This window comes from Aulonocara sp. 'chitande type north' Nkhata Bay, linkage group LG23 (assembly GCF_057382095.1).
Source record: "Aulonocara sp. 'chitande type north' Nkhata Bay isolate Kocher_YH1m ecotype deep benthic linkage group LG23, A_spYH_male_GT1.1, whole genome shotgun sequence".
Classification (NCBI taxonomy): domain Eukaryota; kingdom Metazoa; phylum Chordata; class Actinopteri; order Cichliformes; family Cichlidae; genus Aulonocara; species Aulonocara sp. 'chitande type north' Nkhata Bay.
Genome location: NC_141365.1, coordinates 20,114,450 through 20,138,516, shown reverse-complemented (window position 1 = coordinate 20,138,516; position 24,067 = coordinate 20,114,450).

Here is a 24,067-nt window from a genome sequence, read left to right as displayed (position 1 = left end):
ATATATATATATATATATAATATAATTTTTTTGCACATGTCGAGGAGCGTGTCAGGCTACATTTCACTGTGTGTTATACTTGTATAACTATGCATGTGACAAATAAAGAACCTTGAACCTTGAACCTTGAACCCTTGTATCCTTCATGGCCCACCATATCCCAGGATTCATTGCGGGTCATACAGGAGATTTTTTCTCACAACAATCGTGGACAAAGTGGGAGTTAATGCGGGAGAGGGATACACCTTTAAATGTAAGTATATGAAAATCTGATGGTACAAAAGTTACATTTTTATAGCGGCTGTGTTGTTAGGCTTTGGGCATTTGCTTATGGTTATTTTTTAATTAAAATAATCTTTTTAAAAATTGCCCGTAAACTAGCTTGTATGGTGGGTCCCGCAGTTTTTCACGTATTGCTGCTCACACACACCTAATTTAGATTTTTTCAAATGAACCTTTTTGTGATATGTTTTAGGGAACAAAGACCAAACGGCTCAATTTATTAAAATGAGGCATGTGGCATGGAGGTACAAGAATAAATCAATTTACACATCATATTCATATGAGTATGGTTTTAATAACCATCATGCTATACAGAACCTGTGATGTCCAGACGGTATTCCTCTTGTTTTCTGCTGTGAACACTTTTGGGTTTAGGGATTAACATAGTTGCCATGGTTTCCTTTCTTCTCTTATTTTTGTGTGTGATCAGGACAATTCTGGAGAAGATGATCCTGCAGGGGAAAGTCAGCCCCTTGCACGCCAGAAGACATGGGCAAATTTAAAAAGAATACAATGTATGTGTGTTATCAAGAAGATAATTCTTAAGAACACAAGTTAATAAACGTACAATTACTGTCCTAATTTCGTCTATCCCTGAGGACAATCGAGAGCCAAGCACAGCAGTGGGTGACCAAAACGACAGCGATGAGGAATGTGTAATCCACGTTAATCTCGTTAAAATGACTTTAAGCCATAACTGCATTAACGCGGCAAATCTCCATTAGCGAGTTAACGCGGATCGCCCTGTGCGTTCATCTCGTCATTTTAACGAGATTAACACTGACAGCACTAGTAATAAACCAACTGTTGGGGTCATGGAATTTACACTTTAGGGTAACACAAGACCCAGTGCAGACTCTTTATACACTCCAACGACTCATCTCTCCGTAGTATGAACACAAACTCTTCTGGTCTGCTCATGTGAGGTACAGTAGTTGTTCCATCATATCTCACTCCTTAGATAATCATTACTGATTAACAGTAACAGTGTGTCTGTAGGGACTGTAAAGATTAAGTCTGAAAAATTCTACGGTAGACTTGTTGTCTAGAAATTGATATAAAGACATCAAAAATTATGATTTCACAATTTTACAAGTTTAATGTCGTGTTCGAAGTAGTATGGGCCGTATCCTAAAGGAGATGTGAGGTGGTGCAAGCTCTGAAATAATTTTGCCCCCAGTCGCAATGCTGATTGACAACATCAAGAACCAGACTCTGAGATAAGTGAACTGAAACTCCATTCATTTGGTAAGCATGGCAGAAAATCTTGCAGTAGAATTGGGTCTTTGTCTCAAAAATCAAGAACTGGCTGTGAGAAAACACTGAAGTTCAGGTCAATTTTCTCTTCTTTGACACAAAACAATCCACATAAATGTTGTATCAGTGTTACATTTGTTTAAATATTGTTCCATCTGAAAACGTATGCATTTGAGAACAAAGATGTAATTAGCTGTGAATGTTGTACAAACTATTGCAGTACAGACCTGCATGAATTTTTATACATTATACATGTTATTGCAATAAAGAAAGTTAATGCATACGTTTAACTTGTTGGTTTTCTTTAATGCCATTAATATGCATACTAAGGAGCTTGGAAAGGATGTGACTAGAGTTCTTTAAGTTCCTTGAAGACATTTCACCTCTCGTCCTCAGTTCTAAAACCAAATGGTGGAGAATCCCAGGTATTTAAGCCTGAGTTGGAGTTGGCTCTTAAGCGGATGACTGACATACTATCAATCACTTGACTCATCACATGAGCCAAGGTTTGAAAAAGGTGTGTGTCATTACCACCAGAGGTTTCAGGTGAAACCACTGTATGACCTGGCCACACCTTAACATGTGAACTATTAAGGCCACCAAATGCAACATGTGAGTAAGGGTTGACGCACCTGGGAAGGGATCTCAATACTGGATTATAGATGGCAGTTAGCTGTTGTCGTAAGCCACCCACTGTTTTCACAGATGGTCGTTCACAGTGGACATAGATGGCCTCTTTCACTCCTCTTTCAAACCGTCTGCCTTCTCGGCCCAAAACATGAAAATTGACATCTTCGAAGAGTGACCTTTATGCTTCCTAAAGAATGGCTTCTTGTTGCACTGAAACTACTATTAGCAAACCCAACAAGCAAGTTAAGGACGCTCAACATACAGGGAGTGCAGAATTATTAGGCAAGTTGTATTTTTGAGGAATAATTTTATTATTGAACAACAACCATGTTCTCAATGAACCCAAAAAACTCATTAATATCAAAGCTGAATGTTTTTGGAAGTAGTTTTTAGTTTGTTTTTAGTTTTAGCTATTTTAGGGGGATATCTGTGTGTGCAGGTGACTATTACTGTGCATAATTATTAGGCAACTTAACAAAAAACAAATATATACCCATTTCAATTATTTATTTTTACCAGTGAAACCAATATAACATCTCCACATTCACAAATATACATTTCTGACATTCAAAAACAAAACAAAAACAAATCAGCGACCAATATAGCCACCTTTCTTTGCAAGGACACTCAAAAGCCTGCCATCCATGGATTCTGTCAGTGTTTTGATCTGTTCACCATCAACATTGCGTGCAGCAGCAACCACAGCCTCCCAGACACTGTTCAGAGAGGTGTACTGTTTTCCCTCCTTGTAAATCTCGCATTTGATGATGGACCACAGGTTCTCAATGGGGTCCAGATCAGGTGAACAAGGAGGCCATGTCATTAGATTTTCTTCTTTTATACCCTTTCTTGCCAGCCACGCTGTGGAGTACTTGGACGCGTGTGATGGAGGATTGTCCTGCATGAAAATCATGTTTTTCTTGAAGGATGCAGACTTCTTCCTGTACCACTGCTTGAAGAAGGTGTCTTCCAGAAACTGGCAGTAGGACTGGGAGTTGAGCTTGACTCCATCCTCAACCCGAAAAGGCCCCACAAGCTCATCATTGATGATACCAGCCCAAACCAGTACTCCACCTCCACCTTGCTGGCGTCTGAGTCGGACTAGAGCTCTCTGCCCTTTACCAATCCAGCCACGGGCCCATCCATCTGGCCCATCAAGACTCACTCTCATTTCATCAGTCCATAAAACCTTAGAAAAACCAGTCTTGAGATATTTCTTGGCCCAGTCTTGACATTTCAGCTTGTGTGTCTTGTTCAGTGGTGGTCGTCTTTCAGCCTTTCTTACCTTGGCCATGTCTCTGAGTATTGCACACCTTGTGCTTTTGGGCACTCCAGTGATGTTGCAGCTCTGAAATATGGCCAAACTGGTGGCAAGTGGCATCTTGGCAGCTGCACGCTTGACTTTTCTCAGTTCATGGGCAGTTATTTTGCGCCTTGGTTTTTCGACACGCTTCTTGCGACCCTGTTGACTATTTTGAATGAAACGCTTGATTGTTCGATGATCACGCTTCAGAAGCTTTGCAATTTTGAGACTGCTGCATCCCTCTGCAAGATATCTCACTATTTTTGACTTTTCTGAGCCTGTCAAGTCCTTCTTTTGACCCATTTTGCCAAAGGAAAGGAAGTTGCCTAATAATTATGCACATCTGATATAGGGTGTTGATGTCATTAGACCACACCCCTTCTCATCACAGAGTTGCACATCACCTAATATGCTTAATTGGTAGTAGGCTTTCGAGCCTATACAGCTTGGAGTAAGACAACATGCACTCCCTGTAATATTCATCCTTCTACATTTGCATTTAGGAAATCACAGCAAAAGTGGAATCCATCTTTGAACATACTTAACATATCATGTTTTTGTCAAGTCATTTTAGGCAAAATTACATAACATATTTACTGCAGTAGGAGTGAAAATTAAGTTAGTAAAGAATGATGAGTACTCTAACATGCTGTTATACTAAAACTCACAGACTAGTGAATAATCATTGTTAATGTTGAGATGAAGCTTTCTTTCGTCACATACAAACACACAAAGGTAAATAAACTAATTTGGTTGAATAATAAACCAAGGTTAATGGAGAAAAAAACATGTCTACCGTATACAGTAACACTGAGGCATGGACGGATTTGAATAATGTGAGCTTAATATTCAAACTGGCTTATCCGGTCTTTAAGTCTGACATCATTAGCTGTCATTTGTCCAAACTCCACTTCATGTCCCAAAGTCAAATGAACATTTCTAAAAGTTAGAAGTTTTAGAATTAGAAGTTAGCAGGAAGTTATGCTTAATTGGTAGTAGGCTTTCGAGCCTATACAGCTTGGAGTAAGACAACATGCATGCAGAGGATGATGTGGACAAAATACTCATTTGCCTAATAATTCTGCACTCCCTGTACACCGGATGCAGTCTTCTGTGAGTGGTAATCAGTTTATTTTCTCATTAGGCCCTTTTATGTTTATCACTTTATCTAGAGAATCTGTACACTTGTGTTTGTTGGCGCAACCAACTATGTTGTTGCATTAAATGTTCTGGGCAACATCCACATGCTAGTAGAAACGGTCTTGTAAAGGTCCTTGTGCTATACTGGTATCAGTCTGTTTGAATGTGTTCTTATTTAGTTTTTACATTCAGCATTTAGAAATGCTGTTTGCATTCTGCATTATGTAATTCACACATTTTTATTGAACTGTAAGAAACTATATACAATTTTCACAGTTTAACATCAGACAAAGATCTGTTGTTTAAAGAGAAAGCATCAAATCATGTCTGCTTTTAGAGACAGGATTTGATAGACCAGAATTCATGTCAGCAGTTTGATCCGCATTTTGTCATGTCCTAAAAATGAACTTAATATAAGGTTAGTTTTAGATTTTTAGATTTTAATCAGGTTAAGTTACCATATTTTTACCTACTAGTGTGAACTCACAGAGCCCAAGACTCAATTCAAATGTCTCCAAGTTTCAAAGGTTGTCAGTTTTGTGCACCGCATTAAAATTTGAAAAATAATTTTCTGTCTTGTGCGCATGAACATGTGCATCTGTGTTGCAATGCTGCCACCTGCTGGACCGAGCTAAATTATCTAAGGCAAAACAGTCTCACCTTGAACTTGAATCCAGCTCTGCTCTTTATTTTCATTAATAATCAAATAAAAACAAACTATCACACAGAGGTTGCTCTTGCTCTGTTTACACTGTGATAGGCTTTGCAGCAACGCTCACAGTTAAAGATGGGATATCTGAACACAAACACAATTAGCTTTTTTTAAAATCACTGATTGAACATAAGTTAACACATAAACAGAATAAATGTCCATCAGTAGGAAATGTGCCTGCACCAGTGGCTTATATTACCCATAGAAACAATTTCTTGTGTTTGTTTTGTGCTCTTCTCTTTCATTCTTTTGAAACTTTTTTTTTTTTGACTTTTTATCTACTTTTTCCTGTTTTGTCCAAAATATAACAGTTGATAGGGGTCAGCATGGGCACCCTGACTGGTCTGCTGCCATGCAGCTCCACTCACAACAAACTGCAATGTACTGTGTATTCTGAGATGTTTCTGTCACACTCAGTATGATGTTATTTTTGTGCCTCTATTCTGAGCGCATATAAAAAACAATTTGCAAGCACAAATATTGCATTTTGAGGAGAAAATGATTTTGAGCGAAGCAAAGTTTAATTTGAGCAAACAAAACTCATTGTTGTGTGCAAGAAATGTATTTCAGTGTTTGCTATTAACCATAAGCACACACAGTAACAGCCCCTCTCGCTCAGTTGTTGGCATTTGCTCTTGATCAGATCTCTGCTCTGTGTGCTCACAGACATCTGCGGACCTGCTCTCAGTGTGTTGTTCGCACTCACAATATCTCTGCTTCATGCACTCTCAACTCTCTGTACACCATTATAAGTGTGCCACAAAACCAACCAATCACAGACTTGGATACAAATATTCTGCTTGGCTGTTACTGTCTCTAATCAGCTTGCTAGCTACTGCATTCCGGAAACACAATCCAGAATGTATGTAAATGCATTTTTGCTTAGTATGTTTAATTATTTTATTTTAAAATATATCATTTTTAAGGCCATTGTTGTTTTAATCTAGTTTAAACCAAACCACTCCACTAGGCACACTAGAAGCTTTTTCTTTGCTTGACTTAGTGATATGAAAATAATCTCAATACTTCAGATGCTTTCACGGCTCAGTGCTGTATTTGAATTTTGTCAGTGTTTCATTTTTATCAGGTTATGGTATAAGTTTGAAAAGACTTTATGCTTTTTTTCTTTTTATAACTCTGTGTAACTTCTGCAGCCGTTATAGAGATGGCAGCCTGCAGGCTATTTCAGATGGCACAATGACAATGCAGCATGTTTTCAGTCAGAACGAATCCACTTTTAAAACACTTTAACAGCTGCCTGGTTCCTCTGGGACTCTCAGGACTTGGCTGTGGGCACCCCACCTGGGGCCTCCCTCCCAGCCTCACACACTGTCATACTGTTTACCACATGTAAAATAAGAACTTAAGTAACATGAATAGAAATCAATAAAAAGATGAAAGAAACACCTGAACAAGAGGAGCGTATAAAGAATTTATAGGAAAAGCTAAATGTGTTATACACCACTGTGTATTCAGATGATAATTCTGATTGCAAACCTGCCAGACAGGACAGGAAAACATTAAAAAACTGTTTAAAAAGAAACGTGTGAGATTATTTTTAGTCAGTGAATAAAATACAGACTTTAAGAATTTATCCAAAGAGAAATTTCATGTTGATCCAGTTTAGCTGCAGCACCACCAGTCAGAAAACAACATAAACCTGAACTTGAATAAGATCGGTCATTTAAGATGAAATTTGAACAATATCCATTTAAATAAACTGACCAAAAAAGTCATATGTTGCATGAAGATACTTAACCTTTGGCAGTTGGCACCAGCTCATTTTAAATTTCAAATGCATAAAAAAAATCACATAAATGTATTTATTGCATCAAGGCTTTTTGACTTTGTCAGGAATCTCTATTTCTACAAAATAAAACAAAAAAATCGTTTCACTAAATTATAAAATGCCCTAGTTGAAATTATGACCTTTGTTTTGTTAGGGTTGGTTTCAACCCAGTTATAATATTATGAGTATAAAGCAATAATTAGAGCCAAAACTGAAATCATAAGTGCACTGTCAGCTGACACACTGACAGTCAGCTCCTCTCCTAATCATATGACCTTCATGGGAGTCTTATTTTGCGTGTTTTTCCAGTATACCGGCGCAAAAACAACAAAAACAAAGATGGGCATGTCAAGACATGTGAGGTAAATTCACGCATTTGAGTGGCCATTTGACTTCCAGAGTGCACATTTACAATTTGCAGCATACAAAAATGAGAAGATTTACAGTGAGCCAAGTTCTGGATCATATTTTTGGTGAAAATGAAGGAGAGGACACAGATCAGCATAGCGATTCAGATGGGCAGGTTTCTAAGGAGGAAGACAACGTGGACTATCATCCAGAAGACACAGACACATCTGATCAGAGGAGGAGGTCGCTGGTGCTGAAGCTGCTCCTGGTGAAAGATTCAAGTCCAAAACAGTATGATCTTTTGGAGCTAAGTACCTCATAATGTACATGGCAGAGCAGCTGCTGCAAATGTCATCAAAACGAGCCCTGGAATCACAAGATTTGCTCTGACCAGAGTCAGTGACATCAAGAGATGTTTTGAGTTATTTATGCCGTTGTCACTAAAAAGGATCATCATTACTATGATTAGCATTTAATTAGCATATCCCCTTTCCACACACATCCTGAGGACTGACTGTTACTGGGATTACTGTGTTCTTTACTATGGACACAGCAAGCTAAACCTCAAACCTTTCCTGTCATCCTGCAGGCAGCAGCCAGTCTGTGAGGACCAGCTTCATCAGGTGTGAGGTCGTGCTGCCCTGCATCTACTCTGAACGGCTGTCTGAGTCAGTTAACACCTTCTGGAGGGACAAGGATGACAAAGTTGTTTTGGACATCAACAGCAGAGAGGATAAAATGGATCCAAAGCTTACAGGTCACGTGTTCAGCTTCCCAGACCAATACAAGACTGGAAACCTCTCCATCATCATAAAGGACCTCAGGGCGGACGCCGCCGGCCAGTACGAGTGTGACATTCCCAAAGTGAGCTGTCAGACCAAGATGACTCTGAAAGTCACAGGTCAGTTCAGCAGCACGAGCACTTTATTAGGAACACCTCAGTGTTTGTGCAGCAGCAGCTCAGGGGTCTTTGAAAAGTGCAGAAAAGGATCGCATTGCAGTGATTAGTGAGTAGAAGAGGATGGATGAAGGTCAAACAGTCAGGACAGATTTCCACTTTATGTCTGATTCAGTGAGCATCAGCAGTGTTACCATACATCCATGTGACTCTACATATAAATAGCATGAACCCTCATCATGACTGAATGTGAGATCAGTTATGGCAATAATTTTTTTTGGCTGCTTCTGGTTCCTTTAGCAGGTTAAAAACAGTATGCTAAAATCCCACATTATAGTAACTGTAGTGGGTTACATCACAGGTTCAATTAGGTGATGCCATTTGTAAGGCAAGAAATATCCTCTGAAACAGTTTGATTCAGTTCAGCTCATGCCCGCCTTAAAAATAATAGATCAACTTTTTCAAAGTTGTCCTGACTTTCTGGAAGCTTTCGACACTGAAATCATTCCAAATGTTGTTTGGTAACAGATCATCAAAGCTTTGTATTCTACACACTTTTAGTCCAATAAAAACAGGAATGCAAAGATATATTTTATATATGTATTTAAAGGAAGGAAAAAAAAGAAAAAGGTAGACAGAGTGGAACTTTGACTTGTGCTGAGTCAGATTGTGACTATTTTGTCTCTTTGTAGACACAAGTATATGCATATGCATGTCAATATGTGTCACGGTCCGTGGAGATAGACCGTGTGGGAATGTGTGTGTTGGACCCAGACGCGAACACAAGCGAAGATGCAGGAGTGGATTAAACAAAAGCGAGCCTTTTATTATGGCTGATAACAGAACAAACCAGAGCGAGGGCAGTATAAGGGTAATAGTTCAAACAGAAAACCTAAACTGGACATAAACTAAGAAAAAGCTATGGCTGGAGATACGGAACACAGGGGGTGGTAACACAGACGACGCGACACAGACTACATGAAACACAGAGACTAAATACACAAGAGGGATGATCAGGGGAAGTGGCCACACATGGGAACACAGCTGACACAGATAAACATAACAAGACATGGCAGGAGTAAACAACACTGACGGGAGACTGTCAAAGTAAAACAGGAAGTACACAGGTGCAAACAGGAGGAGAGAGAGAGCACGGGCATAGTGGGCTGGGGAAACATGGAATGAAACAAGGAGGGGAGATGAGGGCTCACAGATACATAGAGGGGCACACAGGGGATAAAAGTCACAAGGGGAAGTCAAATAAGGAACACCACAACAGGACAACTTAGGAAACATGGCCTAAATAAGGAACGAAATACAAAAATACAAGAAACTAAGAATACTGGGCCCACATGGCCCAGGACCATGACAATATGTAAGTGTAGTTTTTTTCCCCTTTTTTTCTATACTAGAAGTGTCTGTTAAGCTGATTCTGTTCTCAGTGCTGTTTCATTTAGCCCTCGGTGACCAGTCTGAAAAGAAAAATCGAAGTCAGAATTCGGTTTTATTTTCATATAGATATTTGATTATTTCCAGCGTGGGTTTGCTTCCTACAGTTTAGTCTTTATTAGTCCCAAAGCAGAGTTTTATCTGACCTGACTCAGTTTCAGTTCACTGTTCTGACCTTCACACTCATGATGATGATAATCTGTGTTATGTTCATTAACTGAAGGCTTTTCATTTGTTGCCTCTCTCCAGAACTCTGTAACCAACATAAAGATGTGTGGAAATGTTCCTGCTCCCAACAGCACCAAAATTTCAGACTGTTGTTTAGGTTCGGGAGATGTGATCACCCCTGAATTACATAAAGCAGCCAAAACTTTGACTTCATGAAATCATTAATATAACTGGTAACTTAGCTCGTTTCAGTCCAAATGAGCATCAGGCTTCTGTCTAGGGCAGGGCAATATGGCCAAAAATATTTATCACGATATATATTTGAAAATTTGCAATAACGATATAACTGACAATATAATTGACGCAAGACAAAATACTTTACAACTCCACAATTTTATTAGTGCAAAAAACCCCATCAATGTATTTTCACTTAAACAAGCAGCTGTTTTTTTATGTGCATTAAAGCTACATAGAAATTTAACAGTGCAAATGCAAATTCCTTGCTGACAGTTTAACCAAAAGGCATTTTCAGTGGAAATTGGCCGACATATCCTGAGCATAACCGTGTAGAATATCCACAAAACTTAAAAAGAGGTTATACACACACAATGCAGCACAGTATGTCTTACCCTTCGAGGCTCCTGACTACGGTAGTCGTAATGCTCCGACAATCCATTAAGTGGTGCGGCTTCGTAGCTTAGCAAAGTCGTACTAAAACATTTTTTGACAGATTTTTGAGCGCCGTGTACCACATGAAATCAGTTCGGTAATATCGGTAATAACGACGGTCCTCTTGCATGCTCTACCACAAATTGTGCTTTGGTGTGTATCTGACGGACAAAAGCTAAACCAGTTCTACACCACTGAAGTTGCAGCATTTTTACAAACCAATTCTGATTCATCTGTTTTATTCAACGATCCGCTTTCGTCCTTCTCATTCTCCGTCGCCGCCATGCTTTTTCCACCATGTGTGTATGAATGTATATGTATATATATATATATATAATGTTCTTCCTCTACACCCCCCCCCAATTTTTGCACATGTCGAGGAGCGTGTCAGGCTACATTTCACTGTGTGTTATACTTGTATAACTATGCATGTGACAAATAAAGAACCTTGAACCTTGAACCATTTATCATGGTGTTAAGCACAGTCTGAGAAAAAACTTTAAAAACTGCTGAAAATAATTTTCTAAATGTTACATGTGTTTTCAAACAAAGTGACAAAGTAGCAATAGAACCTGTGGATGATGTCCCAAAGCCTGAACCCATCAACCCTGTAGTACATCATTCAGCCCCCGCTCTGTGATGTCATCAGGGATACAGAGGGAGGGATGGCACCCTTTCTACTTGAAGCTGTAAACTAGAGAGCAGTCAAATCCCAGTAAGAGGGTTGTTAGGTTTAGGTTTATTAGTCTTTTTATACCGAATCAGAATCAGAATCAGAATCAGAGGTTTATTGCCAGATGTTGAGGTTTACAACATTAGGAATTTGCTGCGGTACAAGATCCAGTCTCAGATAATAGAAGGTCCCGAGCTAAGTAATTAATCTGTAGAGTGTAGCGAGTGTGAGGTATGAGAAGCTGATGAAAAGAGAGAAGTATGTTGAAAAAGAATGTATGAAAAAAAAAAGTACTTTCTTGTCTGTGGTTGTTTCATTGTTACGTGTGTTTTGTTTAATTCCGTGTTTCACTGCTGTGCAGCCAACAAGAAACTAAACTACCAAAGTCAAAGTCACAAGTCTTGATGCTTTTAGAACTACAACACTTCCTCAGCCTCAGTTACCTTGTACAGAGGATGCACCATGGGCAGGTTGCGCTCCAGAGACACTGTAAAATCCTCAGCCAGCAGGTGAGAACTGAGTTCAAACAGATTAAATTCTGCACTTCTCACGAAGATCTTGGCCATCAACCAGTCGTACTCAGAATCAGTAGGAGGAAAGATTGGGTTGTCCTCTGCTGGTTTCTGCTTCAGTTGCATGAGGAGGAAAAAACTTAAGTAAGTTATAGCACTGTTATTGTAATTAATTATTTAATAACAGGTGGAAATACCCAGATAATTCAATGGAATGATCATTATTTCCCAATGTATATAGTACAATAATGAATTAGGAGTGCATAATTGAAGGAGACTGCCACCTCTTATCTGTAAGGCTGAATTCAGACACACATCAGAGGAAAGTCATTTCTACAACTTGTATCCACAGTTTTATTCTTTCAATCTCTATCCACAGATTCTGGTACCACCACGATTAGTAGAACAGGTCATCAACTAATAGGAAGGTTGGTGGTCCGATCTCTGGTTGCTCCAGTTTGCATGCCAACACCCAGTGTCCCTGGGTTGAAAATCCTGAACCCTGAGTTGCTACGTTCATTGGAGTGTGTGAATGTGTATTGATGTTATCTAGAAAGTGTTTAGATGTAGGAAGCTGCTGACTTGAATATGGCTTTGGGAAGAACTTTGCTTTACGCTTGGGGACAGGAGATCAAACTTATCTTCGTTTCCTGTCAGAGAAAATCCATAACCACTTTCTAGATACTACAGCGTAGGATGCTGATACCAGTAACCGGCTTAAAGATGTTTTCAAAAAAAGTGTGAATGAAAGAGTAAATCAATGTAACCTTAACCAACGTTCAAACTTAGATGCTAAGTTTAATAGCTTTTAAGTTTAAAGCTTACCTGAATAGTCCGGCCTGCACGTCCACGTCCTGTCCGGTCACCTTTCAGGCTGTTGGCTGGACATCGTTATTGTCTCGGCTGGCCTCCGGCCCTGCTCAGTCACCGCCGCCATTGCCTTCCACGCGGTCGGCCTCCAGGACTGTTTTTTGGACTTTTGTGCTGTCGCCCTCCGGGCCGGCCCCCTGCACCACCCGGTCCTGGACTCTTGGACCGTCGTTCTCCGGGCCAGCCCCCTGAACCACTCTGATTTGGACTGTGAGGCTGAACTTTTTCAGAACTGTTTTCCTGGCCGGCCTCCGGATCCCCGTCGCCTGGGTCGCCGCCATTGCTGTGCGCACGGTCGGCCCCCTGAACAGATTGTGACTGTTCATGAGACTAAAATCATCTCACTGTGGTAATGTAAATATAATATGGCCAATATTATATGTATTGTCAGATTATTATGATATATATATAAATAATACAGGATATATTACAGCAGTGAGTTTGAACTCTGGGTCAAATATTCAAGTTGCAGTTATTTATATTTCCTATCACCTTAAAACTTCACTCAAAGACAAGTATCTTTGACAGTGTGTATACAGATGTGTTATACATAAGAGACAAATATTGTTCTTTTAATATGTTGGCATTATTACATTTGGCCCAATGCTTACATACCGTATTTTCGCAACTATAAGGCGCACATAAAAGCCTTAGATTTTCTTTAAAAAGTGCGGCGCGCCCTATAGTGCAGTGCGCCCTGTGTGTTGTAAGGAGGACGTAGTAGACAACACCATGAGAACGCTAAAGGGTGAAGTGTGGGCGTTGATCGTATATACCGGACAATCGCACATACCTGTATAAAAGGACAGGTATGTGCATTATGTGGAACATCGTTGTTTTAACAACCCTGAAAATGGCAAAGAGACACGCTTATGAAGCACAGTTTAAATTGAAGGCCATCAGCTACGCGGAGGAACATGGAAATCGAGCAGCCGCGAGAGAATTTAAGATTAATGAATCGATGGTTCGCAAGTGGAGGAAGCTGGAAAACAAGCTCCGACAGGTCAAGAAGACGCAGCTGAGTTTCCGCGGACATAAGGCGAGGTGGCCCGAGTTGGAGGAAAGACTTGAGCGGTGGATCATCGAGCAAAGAACGAGTGGGAGAAGCGTTTCGACGGTCACCATTCGACTAAAAGCGGTTTCGCTAGCAGAAGAAATTAAAATTGAACATTTCCGAGGAGGTCCGTCTTGGTGCTTTCGTTTCATGAAACGGTGCCATTTTTCCATCCGGACCAGGACTACGGTAGCGCAGCAACTTCCAGCGGATTATACCGGTAATGAAAAGCTGGCCATCTTCCGCTCCTACTGCAGCAAACACATCGACGACAAAAACATCCAGCCCAGCCACATCACTAACATGGACGAGGTGCCGCTCACTTTCGACATCCCGGTGAGTCACACTGTGGAGAAGAAGGGGACCAGCACGGTAGCGATACGCACAACGGGGCACGAAAAGTCTTCTTTCACTGTTGTGCTTGGCTGCCATGCTAATGGACAGAAACTGCCGCCTATGGTGATTTTTAAGAGAAAGACTTTGCCTAAAGAGAAGTTTCCAGCAGGAATCATCATTAAGGCAAATGAAAAAGGCTGGATGGATGAGGAAATGATGAAAGAGTGGCTGAGGGAGGTGTATGTAAGGAGACCAGGTGGTTTTTTCCACGCATCACCATCGTGTCTGAGGGTGGCAGGAGACACACCGTCTGGGCCAGGAGCTTTTCGAGCATTCAGACTCTTAAACTGCTTCCTCACACCTGCTTCATGAATATGAAGAGTTGTGGTGGGAGAAGGTGGTGTGAAATCCTCTTTTGTGTGGGGTGAGGAGGGGGGTGTTGTAGGTGAAGTGTTTGAAGGTGGTGATGGCTCTATGGAGGGGGGAGAGGTGGGGGAATGAGTGTCCAAAGTGTCTCTATTGTTGGGGCCGTTGGAGGTGTGAAGGCTGCCTGATGGCTCGTCAAAACGGCAGTAAAAGTCGTTGAGGGTGTTGGCCAAGAGCAAGTCATCAGTGGAGGGGGGGGTTTTAGGCTTGTAGTTGGTGATATTCCTAAAACCTTTCCACACAGAGGCAGAGTCATTCTCTGAGATCTACTGCTGCATCTTATCAGAGTGCTGATGTTTAGCAATGTCCACTTCTTTAGTGAACCTGTACTTGGCCTCTCTGTAGCAGTCCCTGTCTCCGCTTCTGAACGCCTTTCTCTTTTCCAGCCACAGCTTTTTGAGTTTAGGAGTAAACCAGGGTTTGTCGTTGTATAACTCACCCTGGTGTGTGATGGCACAATGCTGTCCTCACAGAAGTGGATATAGGAGGTGACAGTGTCCGTAAACTCGTCCAAGCTGTTAGAAGCAGCCTTCATTGTGTCCCAGTCTGTAGACTCCAAACACGTGCGAAGCTCCTCCACAGCCTCGTTGCTCCACAGTTTTTTGGTCCTCACGACAGGTTTGGAGAGCTTCAGCCTCTGTCTGTACGCGGGGATTAGGTGGATCATGACGTGGTCAGAAAGTCCGAGTGAAGCGTGGGGCACCGCACGATAGGCCCCGCTGATTGTGCTGTAACAGTGGTCTAATGTCCTCTCCTCTCTGGTCGGGCATTTAATATACTGCTTGTATTTGGGAAGCTCATGGCTCAGATTGGCTTTGTTAAAGTCCCCAAGAGCAATAATGAGAGAGTCCGGGAATGTCCACTCCATGTGCAGTATCTGCTCCGCGAGTGCGCACTGAGCTGCCTGCGCATCCGCATCTGGCGGGATGTAAACAGCGGCCAGGATGAATGAAGCAAACTCCCGCGGAGAATAAAACGGTTTGCAGTGAATAAAAAGGTATTCCAGAGAGGAAGAGCAGTGCTGAGCAATCACTGTTACATCTGTGCACCAGCCACTATTGATGTAGAAGCAGACACCTCCACCTTTGGTCTTACCAGAGAGAGAGGCCTGCCGGTCCGTGCGCAGCCGATGAAAGCCCTCCAGCTTGAGCGCGCTGTCCGGGATGTCCTCACAGAGCCACGACTCCGTAAAACATAAGACACAGGAGGAGGCAAAGTCTCTGTTCATGCTTCTCATCAGGGCCAGCTCGTCTATTTTATTCCTGAGTGAGCGTACATTGGAAAGGAAGATCCCAGGAAGAGCAGTTCGCAGTCCACGTCTCCTCAGACGCACGAGTGCGCCGGCTCGCTTACCTCTCTTTCGGCGTCTCACTTTCCTGATCAGAGTCTGCAGTAAATCTGCCGCAGATGCGACAAATATTGGAAGTAAATCCACAGGTGTTGTAGTCCTGTAGTTAAGAAGCTCTTGTCTGGTGTAAGAATATCCAGAGGAGTGCCCAGACACAGAAGTTATGCACAAAAACAAAACAGAAGTAACGCACTGAAGCACCAGTGCGTTACTTCTGGTAACGCACTGGTTACCAGAAGTAACACCATCTCGCACACCATCTTGGATCCTTCATGAATATGATGTAACACTATAGATCAACTTACCTCAGAATATATAAAGCATATAAATAATTACAGCAATTTGATGCAACAAATACAGCAGTAATACTAATCCAAAATACTCAAAGCTTCATAGAACTGAAACAAACATTTATTTTTAGCTCCATTCTGCTGCTGATACATACTTTATGTTTCTGAATATTAAACTTGTTGCTGCCTTTCATAGTGTGTAACCTGAAGGCCCTGAGTACTTTCTCCCACACTGAAAACACTGGAATGATAAAATTATTTGAACATTACCTAATAAGACTGATTCAGGACAGACAATTTGTTATTTTAAACTTTTCTAGCAGTCCTTCACAAACAGGGAACAGTCTGTCTATTCTCTCCATCTGTCAGCTGCTGCTGGCTCTTCCTCCTCCTCTTCCTCACACACTGCTGAGTTTGTCCTGGTGGATCATCAGGGGTGCAAAGCCTCACAGATGATGTGCAGCAGTGGGTCCCTCAGTCTGTCCTCACTCTGGACACTTGCAGTTGTCACACATGGAAATCAAATGTGTGATAAGCTGCAGGATTCAAACACAAGTGTGACTGTTAGGGAAAATATTCTAAAACACTTCTTCAGTAAAGACTCAGAGAAGAGAAACACACAGAGTTCTTGCTAGCAAGGGCAGCCTCCAGACTGAGACTCGCACTAAGAAACTGCCCCGGTCTTTATTTATACTTCAGTGTGTGTGTGTGTGTGTGTGTGTGTGTGTGTGTCCTGCTGATCAAAGGGTCATAAAAGGCACATCCTTGGTCAGGAAGAGGGTAGACCTCCCCCACCCTAGATGGTTCACCCTAGATAACCCAGTGAACAAGTCCAGCGGTTCATCTAGGCAAAAAGGCACTTAGACTAAAACAGACATAGCTATGTTAAAACAATAAAACAAGGTGCAACCTCTCATGCTCCCAGGACGTGGGGGTGCATTCCTGGAGTGCACACCAAGCCTGCAGCCTGTTAGAGATCACACATCCTGTCACTACACAATTAATTATATGCCTCTAAGCATACATGGTTAAATATTTCCTAATACAAATAACTACATGCAGTATTTTATCATATGCAAACTTATATCACTAAAAGATTATACTGACTACTAAATACAATTTTCCATTGACATTCCCTCCTGTTGTCAGTAAAACTTTAAGTGAGATACCAGTTTGTAACATCTTGTTGTACATTTTCTATCACATCGTCATTAATCACACAAAGTCTTCATGTTCCAACAGGCCAAAGTTATCATCATCATTTGTCACAGCTGCATATGCAGCAACAGTAGAAAATATTATGCAGTTAATCATAAGTTTTAGGCATGGCAATATACACGTTACAAAGACACAAAATAAAAGTAAAAATATCCCAACTCCGATGAGTAGTCTTTTTAGCACCTGTAACCAGGAGCCAGTGTATAGCCAAGAAAACCAGTCACTTGTATCACTTACATAGTCCTGATTTTGAGCCTGCTGGATCTGTCTCAAAACATTCAGGGCGTCAGTCATATTTGATGAATGTGCGTCTTCTTTATGTAAATGCAGAATGTGTTGTTGAAGAGGACACAAAGTCCCCTTTCTCTGCTAATATCATAGGGTAGTTCTTCCCTGAGAGTTAGTCCAGGAACATATATAGTGTGGGGTATGTTGCCGTGCTGGGTAGATGGGAACAGACATAATAGTCTGTATTTGCCGATTCTGCTTTTGTTCTGTCGTGGATATAACGGTACCAGGCATTATTCATCCACGGATGAATGTGGTCTTGCGTCATATCTCTTAGGTGAGAGTTGTCATGTGTCCATCTTCTCTGCCTTCCTCCTGGTTCAGCTGTTTCCGGCACCAGCTGGGGTCCTGTAAAAGTGAGCGTCGTAGTCAAGGTAACCGAGAGGGTCCACCTTCCCATGGTTGCACACAGGTCCGTCACGCCTCGCACTTGGTTGCCCTAGAGTTGATCAGAGGCTGGAGGTTGAAGTGCGAGCTTACCCTACGGGGGCTCAATCAGCACTCCCCCCTCACCACTGAAACAACCAAGTGTGAGATTTCTCTATTGTGCTGTCTTGAGGGTGCCGGGGTTTCCTCGGACCTCGACCTCTTTGCAGTGGCTCTGATAAATCCAGGAGGATCTCTCCGCTATTTTGCAGGCAGTCGGAGTGGTCAGAAGCACTTGAAATAGCCTCTATCAACCCCCATCACCTCACTTCAGGCCTTTATCCTGCGGTAGGAATACTTATGACTCTTCTACTGTCCGTCCTCTGCAGAAAAACCTCTGTGGAAAGGGTGCTGGGTTCAGTTATCTTACTGCTGTTGTGATCCCAGCAGCCTTCAGAGTGTCATCGTATGCACAGTATAGTGGCACAGCATTAGGTGTTGTTCATAGGAAACTGCTGTCATCACCACCATGGCTTCTGGTTCCTGTGCTTTCACAGAATCATGATGCCATCCTTAGATTCCCTCTGCGCTGTCGATGGAGCTTGGCACGCTCTCTCCATCCCTCAAGTTTTCATATTCCAACGCTGTGTGGGAAGTCTCCTCTTGATCTCCTGGAAGCTCAGTAGCACAGCTCTCTGTGTGATGTCTGCTGTGCTGAAGATGATCTCTGATCCTCCTGAAGCCTCTCTCCTGGCCTCAGCTCCCATCTTGTGGACGATCCTCTCAGCCACTCCTTCTCGTCATGGCACCTCACGACATCTACAAATTGAAAAAAAAACAAAAAAACAAAACACTCCTCTCGCCACACGGCTTTTGCCATGTGTTAACTCCCCAATGAGACACGCACAAGAATGTTGCACAGTCTCAAAACATTAATCAGCAGTCACATGTTAAGCTTGTTTAACTCCCAGCTCCACCTGGAGCCTGTAAACAAATCTGTTAAATCAAACTTCACATTTGCAACGAACTATAGATCATGAGAGTGATAAAGTATTCAACATCACAGAGACAAGTATCATTGCAGTTTTATTCTAAACTCATTAAACTCCTATTTTTCCCCATAATTTATTCTAAATTATTTAACATCTCAACATCATTCCACATTGTAATCCGTGAACTTCACTTATAGGCCATCAAAGCCTCATCTGAACATGGATGCACCACTTGCATAGGTTTAATACCTGTAAATAAATAGTTAATCACACAAATCGCTGCAAAAATTATATAAAACAAAATTTAATGTTAATTCCAAATTTTAATGTTAATTTATTGTTTCATATTAATCCTGGATCCCTTCTCTTGACACATGGACACTCCCATGAGTCAACTCATCAAAATCAGATTCCTGTCTTAAAGAAAAAGGTTAGCTAAATCATATCCCAGGCAACATCAGGGCATCTCCTCCCCTGGAGCAGCACCACCCTGGACCTATAATCCTGCAATAAAAATGTTAGTGTGTTTTGCATAACACCTGGCTCTGCCAGGAGCCTGCATACACACCATCATGGCCTGGAAAGCAAAATCTGGAAGTGAAAACAAACAAACTTCACACCTATAAACAATTATATCATAAAAGTAATAAGCATTCAGCACTAGCAAGACAAGTGTCATGTGCAGGTTTTCTCAAATCAGTAAACTACAATTATTACCATAATTTGCCTCAGACATGGATCATCCCATGTACTCAATTAACATTAATGTAATCAGTGACTCCTCTTAAGCAAGGTCACTCCACTCATATATTATTTATGGGCTCAAGAGTGGCCAGCAAATGAGCCCATATTAACTATTCCATAACACCGCATCTCTTATTTGTTTGTCTCATGTCACTTGTCCGCTTCTGCTGAATCTTGTACATGCAGTCTCAAAAAACAAACATTAGCAACACACATTGATTATCCTGGTGGGCAGGCGTCGGCCATCCACATTCCAGAGGTGCCATAAAAACACCATAAAGTTAGCCAACCCTAGCTGTAGAAAGAATGTCATTCACATATAAACCCAGAAATCCTATAGTAAAAAAAACATTAACTAATCCTCTTATAAATCACATGATCAAACACATGAAAAACTGCAATGCTGTAGAAGAGAAAATGCAAATGTTAGCGCTTGCGCAGGCGTATTGCATACTTTGTCACCGTTACCTCTGTAAGCAACACAAGGTAGTGAATAACACCCCTGGTAGATGCACAGACACAGAAAATGGCATTTCAAAGGTTAAACCATTATGCAACCTCGAATGTTGCTATCATCTTTCTGCTCCTGTAACAAAAAACACATAAATTCATCCACCCTTTTGTCCTGTCTAGGTGGGGGTTAACCTTGAGTCGTGGTCATGTCCTGTCAGCTTTTACCAGTCAGTCAGTTTGTTTTTTATTTCCATTCATTCATTCATTCATTCATTCTTTGCTGATAGTGGAACCCATCGTCGCATTTAGTTTCCCCTCTCAGCAAAATGACGTCATTTAAAAAGAAAAAGAACTTTAGTTTGGATTACATTGCTGAATTCTTTTTAGGCCGGGACTTTCATTTAATATTGTCCCAAATAAGTGGCTTTCTCCTGAGCCCATTTCAATGTGGAGAAAACTCACTTGTAACAGCTTTCTCGACCGGTCGTATAGCACATTTAATTTCTGACGTGCAGATCTGCTTAAAGAAAAGAAATAGACAAACAAAATCAGTGCCTGTTCAAAAATGAAAAATGAAAAATAACAGAGATTATCAAACCAAACTTTCAGTGCACTGTGAAAGTATCAAAATAAAAAGGCCTTGTTAAGTCATGACACAAACTCCTCATCAACTTCACAACAGGAGAAGAATCATCAGCTAGATTCACTCCAAACCAACCATCAGCTGCACAACACACAACATAAGCCTAATGTCTTCTTTAACTTATGAGTTTAATCACCAGGTCTGTGCTCTTCACTCATTTAAGCCACAGATCTATTTTATTCAATTTTTCCTTTTTCCCTTCATCATAAAACATGTGACATGCTGTCATGCACTTCACAAAAGACGTTCGTTCTGACGTATTCAGAGTTGTGTATCTAAATACAGGATTCACTCGCACATCAAAGCAGGAAACTCAGTGTTTTAGAGTCTCCACTCAACACACAACAACTCCAACACATCCCATTCACTCGTGCTAGAATTCAGTCACCTTTCATTAATCTAAGAACGATCAACTAATTTGCATATCAGCTATTAACCCACTAAGTTGACAGGACGACAGAAAAGCATGTTCAAAATAGTATCACAAAAAACAATTTCCCTCATACAGTAAATTTAGTAGTAAACTTGTGCTGCATCAATCAAGCAGGAAGCTTCTCCCAATTTACTATATTAACAACTAAATTTATTGTCTGATCACTGGTTGGTCAAACCAGGATCTTTTTTCCCACAAAAGTTTAAACTGTTGTCCTGCAACCTAGAGAGTCAATTTTTTGCATTGGATAAATTCAGTATTTAATAACAAGTGTCTGCTAAATTGACACTATTTTAACACTGATGAAAGATAACAAGCTAATTTTCATTACATGTGTTTGTGTTATTAGGCAGGTTTAATGCATGTCTGTGGAGCTGCATATCCAGCAGAGCATGTTCTCTGCCTTTCCTACACATTTCTCTGCTATTATTTGGAGGAATATATGGAGGAACAAATGTCATTATATAAAGAAAAATGATATGATTAAGAATTATGAAGAGGGTGGGGCTAATGCCATTGACTTTGATGTTATGAATGGTGTACTAAAATTGAAATGGTTAAGATCTTTCATTAGGAACAAAAATTCCTTTTGGAACATTATTCCCAGTGTGATTTTTGGCAAAATGGGTGGAATAGACTTTTTGTTACGTTGTGACTTTGATTGCAGTTCGTTACCTGTTAAACTCTCAGCTTTCCATCAGCAGGTCCTTCTCTACTGGAAATTAATCTACAAACATAACTTTACTCCTCACAATACCCCTATATGGAACAACAGGTATATTCGTTTGTGTAGGAAATCTGTGTACGTGGATGAATGGAGATCTAAAGGGATTTGGGCTGTAGCTCATTTTATGGATGATAATGGGGTCTTATTAAAGCATGAGACGTTTTGTGAGAAATTTGATGTAAGATGTACTGTTAAGAGATATAAATCCCTAGTGAAAGCCATTCCAGTCCCTTTGAGATCAATGATAAAAGAAGATATTGTGCACTCTAAAATTTCTCCTGGACTGAGGCAGCTCTGCATAGCTGGAGTTGAATTTGGTGACAGCAGGTTTACAAACAAAGTGATCAGGAATATTTTGATAAACGAAATTTTTCCTAATCCGGTTAAAAGAAATTATATCCTTAAAGAATTTGAGACCATGGAGGTTAAGGCGATAAGAAAAAAGTATATTTCACTTCCTCTTTCCCCTAAAGCAAAAGAGGTTCACTTTAAAATCATTAATGAGGTTTATCCAACCAATGAATTCTTAAGACGGAAATTTAATTTAGATGTGAACGCCTGCACATTTTGTGAAAATGATATTGAAAGTCTGGATCACTTGTTTTTCAACTGTGAATCAGTGCACTCCTTCTGGACTGACATGTGGAGCTGGCTACAGTCCAGGAGAATTCAGTTACCACATTTGACGGTGACAGTAATAAAATTTGGAATACTTGCTGAGAATGCAGATTTTGACCTGTTGATTAGGACGATTTTGTTAATGGGAAATTTTTTTATTCACAAATGCAGATACTTTAAAGCTAAACCATGTATAAACAGATGGCTGAATGACTTTAGACTCTGGGCTAAATCGCTGAAACTTGTGAATAACAAGAAAGCCCATAAACTTGTTGTTTTATTTAAAGAGTTTAACCTATGTTAAAAAAAACCAAAAAACTCCCTATTTTATAATCACGACTGCCCTTTTTTTGCACGTTAGTTTTTGCCTTTGGTTCGAATCCTTCAATGACTGTTCTTTATTTTTGTGCTAACTCTTTTAACTTTGTGCTTATTGTTGTTGTTTTTGGGGGTTTTTTTGTTCGTTTTGTTTGTTTGTTTGTTTTGCTATAATGCTCAACCGAGGATGTAACATAATCGGATTAATGATAGTGCCTTGTATGTTAAACTGTTGTTTGTAAATAAAGTTTAATTTAAAAAAAAAAAAAAAAAACAACTACCCGATCCGTACCGGAAACCCGATCGGTACCCCGCATGCGCAAATCTTACGTCACTTCCTCTCTTTGCCAACATTGCGACATTCAATATATTTGAATGATACGGTTAGCGCCCAGTTAGCTCCTAGCATTTCTCAACAGCTCTGCTTCCTTTTCGACTGCCCGGGACATTTAAACAATGGATAATCCGTATACAAACAAATTCATGCTTTTCTCCTCAACAGAGAGCGTCCCTCGATTGAACAACAGCGCCGTAAAATAAGAAGAATGGCGCCTAATTACAGACTTAATAATATTGACTTAGCAATGTGTCACATGAAGATTCATCAACCAGATTAAGTGTTTACTGACAATTGACAGTGATAGAGGACATCATCATCACTATTCCAACAATCCTCTCCTCACAGACAAGCATAAACACACTCGACTATCGCTAAATCAAATTTAACACGCATTTGAAATCACGTTAATTCAGTTTATAATAGGGTTCATTCGCTCGGTCAGCAGGTGGCGGTATCCTCGTATACTGGAGAGTAAACTGCCATTAAACGAACAGAAGAAGAAGAAAACATCTGCACATGCGCGGTACGGATCAGGTAGACCCGATTTGTACGGTCAGACTTTACACATGCGCAGTAAGGATCGGAGAGTCCTGATCCGTAACTTTCTTTTTATTTTTCGTTTTTGTCTACATTGTACTGAAATGCTTCATTATTGCAAACATTTTAAGATATAATTATTATTCTTAACATCTTAACAGACCCATAACTATCGTAAAACGCTACGACCGGAAGTAGACACCTTTCGCGCATGCGGGGTAGCGATCGGGTTTCCG